This window comes from Oncorhynchus tshawytscha, linkage group LG33 (genome assembly GCF_018296145.1).
Source record: "Oncorhynchus tshawytscha isolate Ot180627B linkage group LG33, Otsh_v2.0, whole genome shotgun sequence".
Taxonomy (NCBI): Eukaryota; Metazoa; Chordata; class Actinopteri; order Salmoniformes; family Salmonidae; genus Oncorhynchus; species Oncorhynchus tshawytscha.
The window spans coordinates 29,234,237-29,249,318 of NC_056461.1; the positions used below are offsets into that span (position 1 = coordinate 29,234,237).

The 15,082-nt window shown below is 42.9% G+C and overlaps 1 pseudogene; it reads right to left on the reverse strand.

The window, feature by feature from the left end:
• Positions 1–54: 54 nt before the first annotated feature.
• On the reverse strand, positions 55–5,942 carry LOC112230534 (annotated as a pseudogene).
• Between the last annotated feature and the right edge of the window lie 9,140 nt (positions 5,943–15,082).

Consider the following 15,082-nt stretch of genomic DNA (forward strand, 5'->3'; position numbering starts at 1 on the left):
CATCCTCCTATACGTCTTCCCACCAGCCTCCTCTGTCCCAGACATGTCAGAAGTTCACATCATGCATTTGTGGGGACATACTATGTTAGACAATAAATTATCTGACAATCTCAAGAGAACATGCAAAAAGCTTGCTCTAAATACAAACTGCCTTGTGATGTGTACAGGTATGTGAGTATGTCAAAACAACATAGTCTAAAACTATGTACTTGCAAAATTGATACGCCCATAAATTAGCCGTTTGATAAGGATAAACAAGATGTGGCAAACATACTGTATCCATCAAACAACTTAAATGTTTCTCGCATGGAAACACATTTGTATCACAAAACAAATATCATTAGTTATATTGCCTCAACCATAATACAGTATACAGCATTCCTACAGGATTTAACTGGCATCTGGAACATATTGGGACCTGCAGAACAGCTGTTGGTCTGGGACAGCTTGATGATGCCAGTGCCCAACTCTCCACTGGCTGAGAACTGGACCCCGCCTTTTGCACAAGTGATCATGACAGCATCCCCGATCTGGGGCAGGTCTCTACAAATCCGGGAGAACTCACTGTACTCTTGCTCCTACAGAGAGAGTGGGATATCATTCAAGCTACCAAACCACCAGCTCCCCCCACTGTACATCAATGGAAATTTAAAAGGTCACATCTTAATTGGACTGACCTGATTGGGAGTAAAGAATAAAGAGTGCTCACTGGAATACGGAGCTGTTCCACATCCAAGTCCATCAACATAGTCAAATACTTTCTCCTGATCTAACACAGAGACAGACAACATTACAAGTTAGGTCATTCCTCAGAAAATATTTGACCTTGCTACATGGTGCTGGTCAGCAAGTGTTTGAGGAAATGTGTGTGTCTGTGTATGAGTGTGTATGTGGCCTACTTACTTCCAGACCCAAAAAAACAATACATATATAGTTATCAATGTTGACTCATGAAAATTAATGCAAACTTTGTTCACCCACCTGGACAAGTTAACTCCCATAGCGACAGTGCGATCACAACGTTACCAACCCAATCCATCGCTACACAGGTTGAGTTGCACAGGGGAAAAGTGATGAGTCCATACTCTGAAGTGAGATACCTGAGGAGCTCATATTCTAGCAAGCTTCAGTGATAAGTGTCACGTTCTGACCTTTATTTCCTTTGTTTTGTATTTATTTAGTATGGTCAGGGCGTGAGTTGGGTGGGCAGTCTATGTTTGATTTTCTATGATTTGGGATTTCTATGTTTCGGCCTAGTATGGTTCTCAATCAGAGGCAGGTGTCATTAGTTGTCTCTGATTGAGAATCATACTTAGGTAGCCTGGGTGTCACTGTGTGTTTGTGGGTGATTGTTCCTGTCTTTGTGTTTTGCACCAGATAGGGCTGTTTTGAGTTCTCACGTTTATTGTTTTCGTTAGTTTATTCATGTATAGCGTCTTCATTAAAGAAACATGAATAACCACCACGCTGCGTTTTGGTCCGCCTCTCCTTCACCACAAGAGAACCGTTACAATAAGGTCTTTCAGTGAGTTGAAAACTTTATTTAGGATTAGACCTTGAGTCAATCATGCCTCAAACCTTTTTTCTTTTGCTTATGTGTTTTCTATGCTGATCTGGTAAGCAGTATTTGGGATCAGCTGATTGCTAGATAGCAGCTGCTACAGGTCGCAAGATGCGCAAGGGCCCCCTCCCACTATCCTTTTCTCATGTGCTGAGAAGGGTGTAATAGCGGCCCGCGATTCAGGGCGTTCCTGCATGTGGGCATCCTGCATCTACTATTGGTCCAATTTTTAGCTAGGACTCCGGTACACAGGAAGGAGGCGGGTGCACTCCATTACAGTAGCTGGCAGTAATGCACCATAAGGTTGGATACCAACCAACGATAAACCGCACAGAAGAAGAGGCAGACACTGTTAATGCCGGCAAGGGCAGGTGTTTGGCAGGTCGGAGCGAATGACACTATGTGCTAGCTAGCTAGGACACCGGTAGACAGTGTCTCTCATCACAGCCTGTCGGGCAGTGCTTTCCCACAGTTCTGTTATGGACGAGAGCAGGTATTAGTGAAGGACACTCTGTGCTTGCTAGCTAACTCGGTCTCCGGTACACATGTGGCGGGGGCGACCACGGTAGCTAGCTAGCTAGGACACCGGTAGAGAGTGTCCTTCACCACCCCAAAAAATTCTGACAATAGATCTATTAAGCTTTTGATCAACATTTTAATCCCATACACAATCAGGGGGAATCCAGAATATCAAAGGTGTCACACAAGCATGAAGATTGCTTGCTCGAGGAAGGAACTAATGGGATGCTCAAGGGAGGGCATTCCTGCAGGAACCAATGGGATACTTGAGGGAGGGCATTCCTGCAGGAACCAATGGAATACTCGAGGGGGGTAGTTCTTGCAGATGCAAGAATGTCCACATGTTGGAATGCCCTGACATTTGGTTCACAATCACACATTATTGTGTGCTCCTGCTGAGAATTAATCCAATTTAGAGCGCGTTCCAGACCATATACAAAGCCGTCGTGATGCACAAATAAATACATTTTGCATGATATGAGCTATTTGGGGTAAGAATTGTTTGCACTGTACTGGATAATTTTGTTGTCAGCAATAGTGAGGTATTTTGATGGAAACTAACATTTTGTAATACTTTGGTTGATCACAAATTATGAATTGAATCAAGCAAAAGCATGTCCTCGATAATGATTTATTCTTCTCATTCTCTCAATATGTAATCAAGTTCCATCTCCTTGCAGGGGCAAATCTTGGATTTGAAGACATGGGGCTTAGCCCAAAGCCAGTAGGGGGATCCGGGGGCATTAACATCTAAATGCATGAATTTGGTGCACTTCGAGATGAACATTAAGAGGTTAGAACATTGAGAGATTAGATCTTCCATTACTGGGTCCTGTATGTACATTATAAGCAATTGAAGAATTTGCATTCAGGCCACTAGATGCATAGTATTAGGAATTAGAATGGACATGAACCTTCTTATGATGGTATAAAAGATCAGACATTTTGGTAAGGTCAACCATGGTTTGCCAGTGCTGTGATAAAATATTGTACAAAACAATGCAGATTATCTGCACTGTATGCTTATTAGTTAGCTAGCCAGACAGTTTTAGATTAATGGTTCCATTAATTTTTCTAAATAACTGCCAATATGCCAGATTCCATTCAAACAAGTTGCAAATCAAATCAAATCATGTAAAATTTTAATTGCTGAATACAAAAGTGAAATGCTTACTTACAAGCTCTTAACCAACAATGCAGTTCAAGAAATAGAGTTAAGAAAATATTTACTAAATAAACGAACACAAACAAATTACATAACGGGGGTACCGGTACCGAGTCAATGTGCAGGGATAAAGTGACTATGCATAGATAATAAACAGTGAGTGGCCTTCCTCTGACACCACCTAGTATATAGGTCCTGGATGGCAGGAAGCTTGGTCCTAGTGATGTATTGGGCCATACGCACTACCCTCTGTAGCACTTTACAGTCAGATGCCGAGCAGTTGCCATACCAGGCGGTGATGCAACCGGTCAGGATGCTCTCAATGGTGCAGCTGTAGAACTTTTTGAGGATCTGGGGACCTATGCCAAATCTTTTCAGTCTCCTGACTGTCTTGGTGTGTTTGGACCATGATAGTTTGTTGGTGATGTGGACACCAAGGAACTTATAACTTTTGGCCCGCTCCACTACAGCCCTGTAAATGTTTATGGGTGCCTGTTCGGCCCTCCCTTTCCTGTAGTCCACGATCATCTCCTTTGTCTTGCTCACAATGAGGGGGAGGAACATTCTCTTTTTTTTGTGCTGCTCGCTAGCGTTCTCAAAACTTATAAATTGCTTCCCTCATGCCCCTTTTCATGATGATGCTACAGTAGCAGACACTTGAGTGAGTGAGTGCTAGCTACCGACTGGAACGTTCATCAAACCAAGACCAGCAACACAAATAATAGTTACAAACAGACTTTGCTAAACAAGTGAAATGTTTTACCTGTGATAAAATGTTTTCCACACACATAGTTACGTGTAGCCTACTTGGACACCGCATCTCCACATTTTCCACATCGAATAGCCTGAAGCCACAGGGCTCTTCTTGCAGGCTTTATTTCCTTACCTGGTAGTATCGCAAACCTTAGGTCGGGATTTTTGTCTTGGCTACATGTACATTGAACAACATAGCAGCTTTTTGGGATGTTTTCTTATTTCTGTATAACAAACTAAGTTTGTCGCTTTTACAATGTCTCTTTTACAATGGGGGTCAATTAAGATTTTCCCCAATTTGTGGGCGTGGTTGAGGGAAATTCCTTATTATTACGTGAATACCAACTGGGATTATGACATTATAACATTAGTTGTCCTTTGTGACATCACAGAAGGCTGAGACACTTCAGTTAACACAGTGGCACCATTTCACTGATGCATTCACCCCCCACCAAGAAGGTAAGTCATTTTTAGGGAATTCACAATATGGACCCATATTTGGGAGATAATCAATTCTCTCCATACTTGATCACCATTCTGCACAGTGCCTACTTTCATTATCTCAGGCCAAAATTAAAACATATTTGCAGGGACACACACCCCCCCCCACCCCCCCGCAGAAATGGTGTTGCCCAGCTTGCAGCACTATGTGGAAAGGGTGATATTTGAGGGCCTGTGTGCAGACTGTGCATTGGTGAATGTCCGTACTCACAGTGTGATGGCAGCCACCCTAGGGGGGATCACTGTACCATCTGACCCGGCATGAGATTAGGAGGCTGCTGACCAGGGAGCGAGAGGCCATCCAGACACGGAGGGTGAGCCTGGGTGGGCTGCTCTGGTGAGAGACAACATGGTCACCCCAGGGCAGAGGTCCATGGACCTGCGTACCAAGCAAACGGGGTGTAGCCGTGCGCCAGACACTCCATGTCCTCCTGGTTCCCCTCAGCAACATAGAGATCAGGAGCAGAGTCCTCAACCAGAAGGCCTTTCAGATGGCTGCATGCCTTTGCAATACAGGATAATGACTTGGCTGGATTATAAATATAATTGATCCAGTCCACATTCTTATTGAGAGTGGACCACCAGAAAATATTTGACTCTAAACATGCTAAGATCTGATTTCTTGCTTTGAACTCATCTGGCACCCCCGTGGAACCCAAATGTTATCAATATATACTCTATCATCAAAAGACCCAGACGGAGTACTTCTTTTCTCCCGTTTGGCCAACTTCGTGTCATGGTGTTGAATGAGTGTGAAAGGCATTCCCAAATGTACTAGTGCACATAGTCCTGTCCAATTAGTAGGTAAACTCGGCCATAACGTCATTCCCCCACACAACCACCAGATGTCAGCCCTGGGCCTCCTTATCTTACTGAAATCCCTAGGTCTCAACCAGTCTGCCAGATCACTCATCAGTAATAACATTCTCTGTCCTATTGCAGGTACTGACTTCCCCTACGTATTTCCCATAAGTACTATACCGGGCCAAACAGTAATAGTGTCCTCTTGCCACTGTGAAGGGAGGAAGCCTAGATTTCAGAAGAACATGTGGATATAAATAGTGCAAATCCGTACAACTGTCATTATCTGGCATTCCTGCTTCCATGAATAGCTTTACCATACAGGCCCTTCCCCTAGGTGAATTAATTCCATTTAGTGGAAAAGGGATGGTTGTCAACTGAGGTTTAGCTGTGGCACAGGCATAGCATTCTTCTTTAGCTACTGATCTGGCCGTATATTGAATCCATTCTAACCAGAGGTTGGAATCTCTTAACCCAGTCTCTCTATCACTTCTTTAAAGTCTTCTGTCTGAACTATTTGCACTGGTCCTTGGCCCTGGATGATTACACTAGGAATACCAGTTGTGTTAGGGAGACTGATGAACTCTGGCTGCCCATAGTATCCTTACCAGCTCTCACCTCTGTCACCTGGAATGGTACCATAGTATCCGTTAAAGACTGATCAAAACCAATATACCATAATCCAAGATCCTGGATCTTTACAGTTTTAATGGTAATTCGTACCTTTATACAATACCTCCCCTGCTCCGGAACACAGCCCGAAACTCCCACCTTTACTAAACTCCATCTGTTCCCATATTGAGTGTGTGGGTTTGCATAGCCACCCCTCTCAGTGTGAGCTATGACTTGATTCCATGAATTACACAGGAACTTGCACAGATGTCTTCCATAATGGCTGCTCTTAGTCCTAGACTGCCAAGGAGTCAGAGACCCCATTTGGTCTACATAGAACTCCACTGAGACATCCTTCCCAATCTCACTCTCTCTTCCTTCCTATTCAGTTCCAGTGACCTGCTAAGATGCTATGGCAATATCAAATTCCCCTCGTCTAGCACATGAGTCAAGTTACCCTCTTAGGCCTTCTCGGGGTTCATGGTGTATCAGGAATATGGCTCCCACGATCAGACAGCTCAGGACGGCCAGCACACCTGTAAAGCCCCGCCCCTTTCCCAGAAAACATATCAGCAGCCAGAGGCCACTTCCACTTCTATGAACAAACACAGGGATGAAATGACGGGGTTAGGGAGTTTTCGTTAGAGAGATGACCGCCGGATCCTGTTGATTCCAGTTCTCCTCTCCAACACTGTGATTGTTCGACAGTGTCAATGTGTCCTACTCCTTTGCAGTGCGATATGAATCCACGTAGCTCTTTCAGCTATTCTCACAGCAAAGGCTGTCCCCAGGAGTCCTTGGTATGGCCCCTCCCAACGGGGCTGCTTCCCATCTATTCTCCTCAGGGACTGGATTGAGTGGATCACCTTCTCCTGTAATTCACATGTACTGCATAAAATCTTGAACATACAGGTTTGGTTAACTTTTTATGGCTGCAGGGGCAGTATTGAGTAGCTTGGATGAAAAGGTGCCCATTGTAAACGACCAGCTCCTCAGTCTCAGTTGCTAATATATGCATATTATTATTAGTATTGGATAGAAAACACTCTAAAGTTTCCAAAACTGAAAAAAATATTGTCTGTGAGTATAACATAACTGATATTACAGGTGAAACCCTGAGGAAAATCAAAACAGGAAGTGGCTTCTATTTTGAAAACTCCATGTTCCATAGCCTCCCCTTGCTGGATTTAAAGGGATATGAACCAGATTCCTTTTCCTATCGCCTCCTCAAGGTGTCAACAGTCTTCAGACATAGTTTCAGGCTTTTATTTTGAAAAATGAGCCAGAACGATAACATCGCGTCAAGTGGTCACATGAGTTTTGCTCGCGCAACAGAGTTTGGATAGGTATTGCTTTTCCCTCTCCTACTGTGAAAGACATTTGCGGTTGATATATTATCGATTATATATTTTAAAAACAACCTGAGGATTGATTATTGAAAACGTTTGACATGTTTCTGTGGACATCATGGAAACTATTTGGAATTTTTATCTACGTTGTCGTGACCGCTCTTTCCTGTGGATATCTGAACATAATGCGCCAAACAAACGGAGGTATTTTGGATATAAAAATCAGCTTTATGGAACAAAAGGAACATTTGTTGTGTAACTGGGAGTCTCGTGAGTGAACCAACGACTCCTGTGGCAGGCCGGGCGCAGTGTGCGCTAACCAAGGTTGCCAGGTGCACGGTGTTTCCTCCGACACATTGGTGCGGCTGGCTTCCGGGTTGGATGCGCGCTGTGTTACGAAGCAGTGCGGCTTGGTTGGGTTGTGTATCGGAGGACGCATGACTTTCAACCTTCGTCTCTCCCGAGCCCGTACGGGAGTTGTAGCGATGAGACAATATAGTAGCTACTAAAACAATTGGATACCACAAAATTGTGGAAAAAAAGGGGTAAAATGAAGAAGAGAAGAAAAAAAATATACCCCTTTTGCAATTATGTTAGCACAGCTGAAAACTGTTGTTCTGATTAAAGAATCAATAAAACTGTCCGTCTTTAGACTAGTTGAGTATCTGGAGCATCAGCATTTGTGGGTTCGATTACAGGCTCAAAATGGCTAAAAACAAAGACCTTTCTTCTGAAACTCGTCAGTCTATTCTTGTTCTGAGAAATGAAGGCTATTCCATGCCAGAAATTGCCAAGAAACTGAAGATCACGTACAACACTGTGTACTACTCCCTTCACAAAACAGCGCAAACTGTCTCTAGCCAGAATAGAAAGAGGAGTGGGAGGCCCCGTTGCACAACTGAGCAAGAGGACAAGTACATTAGAGTGTCTAGTTTGAGAAACAGATTCCTCACAAGTCCACAACTGACGGTTTCATTAAATAGTACCCGCAAAACACCACTGGTTTTATTTTATGTAATGATGATTGGACCCCAGGAAGAGTAGCTGAAACTTGACAGCAGCTAATGGGGATCTGGAATAAAATACAACTACAAATCATCAATGCAGGAACAATAGGTAGTGGAGAGCCTTGTTCTGGTTCAAATAGTATAAATAGGGCCCTCACCGAATCCAGGCATTAAAACGGAATCCAACAATATTCAAAAATGTATTGACCTTAGTAGGGAATCAACTAAGTGTATTTAAAATGTATTATTAAGTTTATCAAGACATGAACAAAATGCATCAGTGATTCGTATTTCCTGCATCTTTCTGAAGAGGCAACGGCAATGTGTGTGTGTGTGCAGTGCACGTCTACCACTTTGTGTAGCTGTTAGCTATCATGATAATGAAAACAGTCAGACTTAGAACATCATTTTTCTATTTTTATAAAATACATCATTTGAAGAACAAACATTGTTGTGGCAATTCATATCTTGCAGTCAAACTGTAAATAAGACTTCAATGTGTATTTTAACTTAAATAAGACTTAAAAGAGAAGAAAGGTTAAATGTTAAAAAAGGTTTAATGTTCTTTTACTTAGGAAATAGTCCTGATCATATAGGCCTATACCTAAACAATATCCAAATCAACTAACAATACACATAATTCATACATGTTCAGTCATTTAAATTGTAAAGTCATGTCTTTTTACACAATACCATAACAAATGTGTCCAATCTGGGAGGTAAACTCGATAAAGTATTTAATAATTTCGCTATTTATTTCAGATGTAACCACCAAAATAGGATTTTGAATGGGAATCAATTGTTCGGACCCCATAAGGATAGTTAAACAAACTTTTTGCCCAGGCCTGCTTCACCAACACTATGCATGATGTGACTAGAGTGTGATCGACTGCAGACATTCTGTTCCAGTTTCCCTAAAATACAGTCAGCCCTTATTTTCAGACTATTGTAAATTCCTGATCTTGTGAGCACAGTACCTAATGTTTGCCCTGTACTGGGCTGGCTAGCTTCCTGCTGTGGACTTTGTCTGTTCCTGCCTCGTGGCTCTCTGTTATCTGATTGGAGCTCTGATAGCACAGTGTAATCACATCAACTGCCAGCTCGCAGTCAGTCTACACTATGCCATTGTCATCCATCCTTAATGAGTATATATGCTCAACCAGCACTGTGCATGCCATGTTTCATCTGTCTGTAATGGGAACACTAGCTACATTACCTGGGTTAGGGAGGTCAGATAGTGGGAACAACAGAACTCACTGTTACTGGTTGTGAAAAAAAGAGACTGTATCCATTTAGCCAATTAGATCATAATCCCACAAGAACATTAACATTTTCAGCAGTCTGGAAATGTTCAATACCTTGGTCAAGTCTAAGCTAATGTTAGAGCCCTCAATCTCACACAAATTATCAAGGAACCTACCAGGTACAACCCCAAATCTGTAAACACGGGCACCCTCATAGATATCCTCCTGACCAACCTGCACTCTAAATACACCTCTGCTGTCTTCAACCAGGATCTCAGCGATCCCTGCCTCATTGCCTGCGTCCGTTATGGGTCCATAGTCAACAATTGATATGGTAGGTGAAAATCCCCAAAAAACAACCAGACATTTATTTTTTGAGGTCCCAGGCTCTTATAATGGAAAGCTATGGGTCCTATGCAATTTTAGCTCCCAGAATTCAATTCCTATTGCTTCCACTAGATGTCAACAGTCTTTGTTTAAGGATTCAGGCTTGTTTCTTCCAAAACAAGGAAGAATTTGGAGTTTTGGTACAAAGAGTCACAGTGGAAAATCAGTCTGTCGGCACGTGACGAAAAGGAGGCGCGCCTGTTCATTTTACTTTTCTATTGAACATACTTCTTTCCGTATGAAATATTATAGGTTATTTACATTTTAGGGTACCTGAGGATTAGATAGAAACATAGTTTGACAGGTTTGAACAAAGTTTAGCGGTAGCTTTTTGGATTCCTTTGTCTGCATGTTGAACAAGTGGATTACTGAAATCGATGGCGCCAACTAAACTGACTTTTGGGATATAAAGAAGGATTTTATCTAACAAAACGACCATTTATGTTGTAGCTGGGACCTGTGTGATTGCAAACAGAGGAAGATTTTCAAAAATAAGGGATTTATTTAATCACTATTTGTGATTTTTATGAAGCCTGTGCTGCTGGAAAAATATTTTGATGTGGGGCGCCGTCCTCAAACAATCGCATGGTATGCTTTCGCTGTATAGCCTATTATAAATCGGACAATGCAGTTAGATGAACAAGAATTGAAGCTTTTAAACGATATAAGGCCCATGTATGTTCATAAATGTTTAATATTATGATTATTTATTTGAATTGCGCGCCCTCCAATTTCATCGGATGTTGTCGACAGGTCGTTAGCGGGACTCCAAGCTTTAAGAATTAAGAAATGTTCTAGTAACCTTCCAGAATAAACAACACCTCATTGTGCCAGTAGCAAGCACATTCATTAAAATGTCTCATTCACATGATGTGCAATGGTATTACCATCATGAAAGAAAACAAATATGAAATAAAGTGAAGGACAACATTTGATGATATTTCAACCATATTACACACCATTGGATTATTGAGTTTAATTTTCTAGTCTAAATAATACACTACATGACCAAAAGTATGTGGACACATGCTCGTCGAACATCTCATTCCAAAATCATGGGCATTAATATAGAGTTAGTCCCCCCTTTGCTGCTATAACAGCCTTCACTTTTCTGGGAAGGCCTTCAATTAGATGTTGGAACATTGCTGCGGGGACTTGCTTCCATTCAGTCACAAGCATTAGTGAGGTCAGGCAATGATGTTGTGCGATTAGGTCTGGCTCGCAGTTGGCATTCCAATTCATCCCAAAGGGGTTTGATAGGGTTGAGGTCAGGGCTCTGTGCAGACCAGTCAAGTTCTTACACACTGATCTCGACAAACCATTTCTGTATGGACCTCGCTTTGTGCACGGGGGCATTGCCATGCTGAAACAGGAAAGGGCCTTACCCAAACTGTTGCCACAAAGTTGGAAGCACAGAATCGTCTAGAATGTCATTGTATGCTGTAGCTTTACGATTTCCCTGGAACTAAAGGGCCTAGCTCGAACCATGAAAAACAGACCCAGACCATTATTCCTCCTCCACCAAACTTTACAGTTGGCACTATTCATTTGGGCAGGTAGCATTCTCCTGGCATCCGCCAAACCCAGATTTGTCCGTCAGACTGCCAGATGGTAAAGCGTGATTCATCACTCCAGAGAAAGCATGTTTACTGCTCCAGAGTCCAATGGCAGCAAAATGTACACCACTCTAGCCGATGCTTGGCATTGCGCATGGTGATTTTAGGCTTGTGTGCGGCTGCTCGGGCATGGAAACCCATTTAATGAAGCTCCCAGCTTGTGTGGCCTACCACTTCGCAGCTGAGCCGTTGTTGCTCCTAGACGTTTCCAGTTCACAATAACAGCATTTACAGTTGTACGGGGCAGCTCTAGCAGTGCAGAAATTTGAGGAACTGATTTGTTAGAAAGGTGGCATCCTAAGGTGGCATCCTAATCTACTCCAGAGTTAGCCTGCAAAGTTCTGTCATACTATCTAGGTCTATTCGAGTTCGTACTGTTAGGTGTCCTAAACTGGGATATGCTTAACACCCCGGCAGTCCGTAATTTCTAAGATAGATGCCCTCAATCTCATACAAATGATCAAAGAATCCACCAGGTACAACCTTAAATCCGTAAACATAGCAACCCTCATAGATATTATCATGACCAACTTGCCCTCCAAATACACCTCTGCTGTTTTCAATCAGGATCTCAGTGATCACTGCCTCATTGCCTGCATCCGTTATGGGTCCGCGGTCAAACGACCACCCCTCATCACTGTCAAATGCTCCCTAAAACACATCTGCGAACAGGCCTTTCTAATCGACCTGGCCTGGATATCCTGGAAGGATAGAGGATGTCTGGTTGTTCTTTAAAAGTATTTTCCTCACCATCTCAACTAAGCATTCCCCTTTCAAAAAATGTAGAACTAAGAACAGATATAGACCTTGGTTCACTCCAGACCTGACTGCCCTCGACCAGTACAAAACATCCTGTGGTGTACTGCACTAGCATCGATTAGTCCCCGCGATATGCAACTTTGTAGGGAAGTCAGGAACCAATACACACAGTCAGTTAGGAAAGCAAAGGCTAGCTGTTTCAAACAGAAATTTGCATCCTGCAGCTCTAACTCCAAAAAGTTCTGGGACACTGTAAAGTCCATGGAGAATTAGTGCACCTCATCCCAGCTGCACACTGCACTGAGGCTAGGAAACACTGTCACCACTGATAAATCCATGATAATTGAGAATTTCAATAAGCATTTCTCTACGGTTGGCCTTGCTTTCCTCCTGGCTACCCCAACCCCGACCAACAGCTCCGCACCCCCCGCAGCTGCTTGCCCAAGATTCCCCAGCTTCTCCTTCACCCAAATCCAGATAGCAGATGTTCTGAAAGAGCTGCAAAACCTGGACCCGTACAAATCAGCTGGGCTAGACAATCTGGACCCTCTCTTGCTAAAATTATCCACCACCATTTTTGCAACCCCTATTACTAGTCCGTTCAAACTCTCCTTCGTATCATCAGATTCCTAAATATTGGAAAGCTGCCACAGTCGTTCCCCTCTTCAAAGGGGGTGACACTCTAGACCCAACTGTTACAGACCTATATCCATCCTGCCCTGCCTTTCCGAAGTCTTCGAAAGCTAAGTTAACAAGCAGATCACTGACCATTTTGAATCCCACCGTACCTTCTCCCCGCTGTGCAATCCTGTTTCCGAGCTGGTCACAAGTGCACCTCAGCCATGCTCAAGGTACTAAACGATATCATAACCGCCATCTATAAAAGACAGTACTATGGTGCCGTCTTCAGCGACCTGGCCAAGGCTTTCGACTCTGTCAATCACCGCATTCTTATCGGCAGACTCGACAGCCTTGGTTTCTCTAATGACTGTCTCGCCTGGTTCACCAACTACTTATCAGATAAAGTTCAGTGTGTCAAATCGGAGGGCCTGTGCGGACCTCTGGCAGTCTCTATGGGGGTACCACAGGGTTAAATTCTCGGGCCGACTCTTTTCTCTGAAAATATCAATGATGTCGCTCTTGCTGCGGGTGATTCCTACATCCACCTCTACACAGACAACACCATTCTATATACATCTGGCCCTTCTTTGGACACTGTGTTAACAAATCTCCAAACGAGCGTCAACGCCATACAACACCCCTTCCATGGCCTCCAACTGCTCTTAAACGCTAGTATAACTAAATGCATGCTCTTCAACCGATCGCTGCCCGCACCTGCCCGCCGGACAAGCATCGCTACTCTGGACGGTTCTGACTTAGAATATGTGGACAACTACAAATACCTAGGTGTCTGGCTAGACTGAAAACTCTCTTTCCAGACTCACATTAAGCATCTCCAATCCAAAATGAAATCTAGAATTGGCTTTCTATTTCGCAACAAAGCCTCCTTCACTCACGCTGCCAAACATACCCTCGTAAAACTGACTATCCTACCGATCCTCGACTTTGGCGATATCAGTTACAAAATAACCTCCAACACTCTACTCAGCAAATTGGATGCAGTCTATCACAGTGCCATCCATTTTGTCACCAAAGCCCCATATATCACCCACGACTGCAACCTGTATACTCTCGGCGGCTGGCCCTTGCTACATATTCGTCGTCAGACCCACTGGCTCCAGGTCGTCTATAAGTCTTTGCTAGGTAAAGCTCTGCCTTATCTCAGCTCACTGGTCACCAAAACAACATCAACCCGTAGCTCATGCTCCAGCAGGTATATCTCACTGGTCATCCCCAAAGCCAACACCTACTTGGCTGCCTTTCCTTTCAGTTCTCTGCTGCCAAAGACTGGAACGAATTGCAAAAATTGCTGAAATTGGAGACTTATATCTCCCTCACTAACTTTAAGCATCAGCTATCTGATCGCTTCAGCTGTACACAGCCAATCTGTAAATTGTGCATCCACTACCTCATCCCCATATTGATATTTATTTCTGCTCTTTTGCACCCCAGTATCTCTACTTGGTCTCTATGATATTATTGCATAATGCGATAATTTTCTTATGGGTCAATGCAATGGCTGCTATGTCATCCAACACAGCCTCTACCTCATACTACTTCACATCAGCCTACTAAAGCACCATTGATTTGTGTTAAAATATAATCTCCACAGAGCCCATTATAGCATAGCCTAATGGCCATTGTTTCATTTTTTTGTTATCAGGGCTGCTTCAAAGAGGTAATCTGCTGCGGAACGGTAAAAACAGAGATGGCTAAAAAACATCCTCCACTGCATCGGCAATACAGCATCCCCCCGCAGTGTAACCCCTTCAGAAGCACTCATTAATCTGATAGATACTGACAGCTGAATTGACAGGACCCTGTCATTATACCAAGTCCTCAACAAGCTTGTGTCGGGTCTTTGACATCATTTAAGTGAAGACTTTTATTTTATCAAATCAATTCTCTGTAATTATTATTACATGATTAAACTAATCATGTAAATGTAATTAACTAGGAAGTCGGGCAACCAAGGAAAATCTTCAGATTACAAAGTTAGAATTTTCCTAATATAACTCTTCAGATATTTTAATATCTGATCAATTAGTCTTCAAATTAATGAATTATTCTTTACCTGATGTTAGTCTCATTACAAACGTCATAACGTTGTAAATTGTTGGTCATCTGCACAAACCCAGCCTTTACTATGACTCATCCATACATCAATTGTCTTAATCATTTATTTAC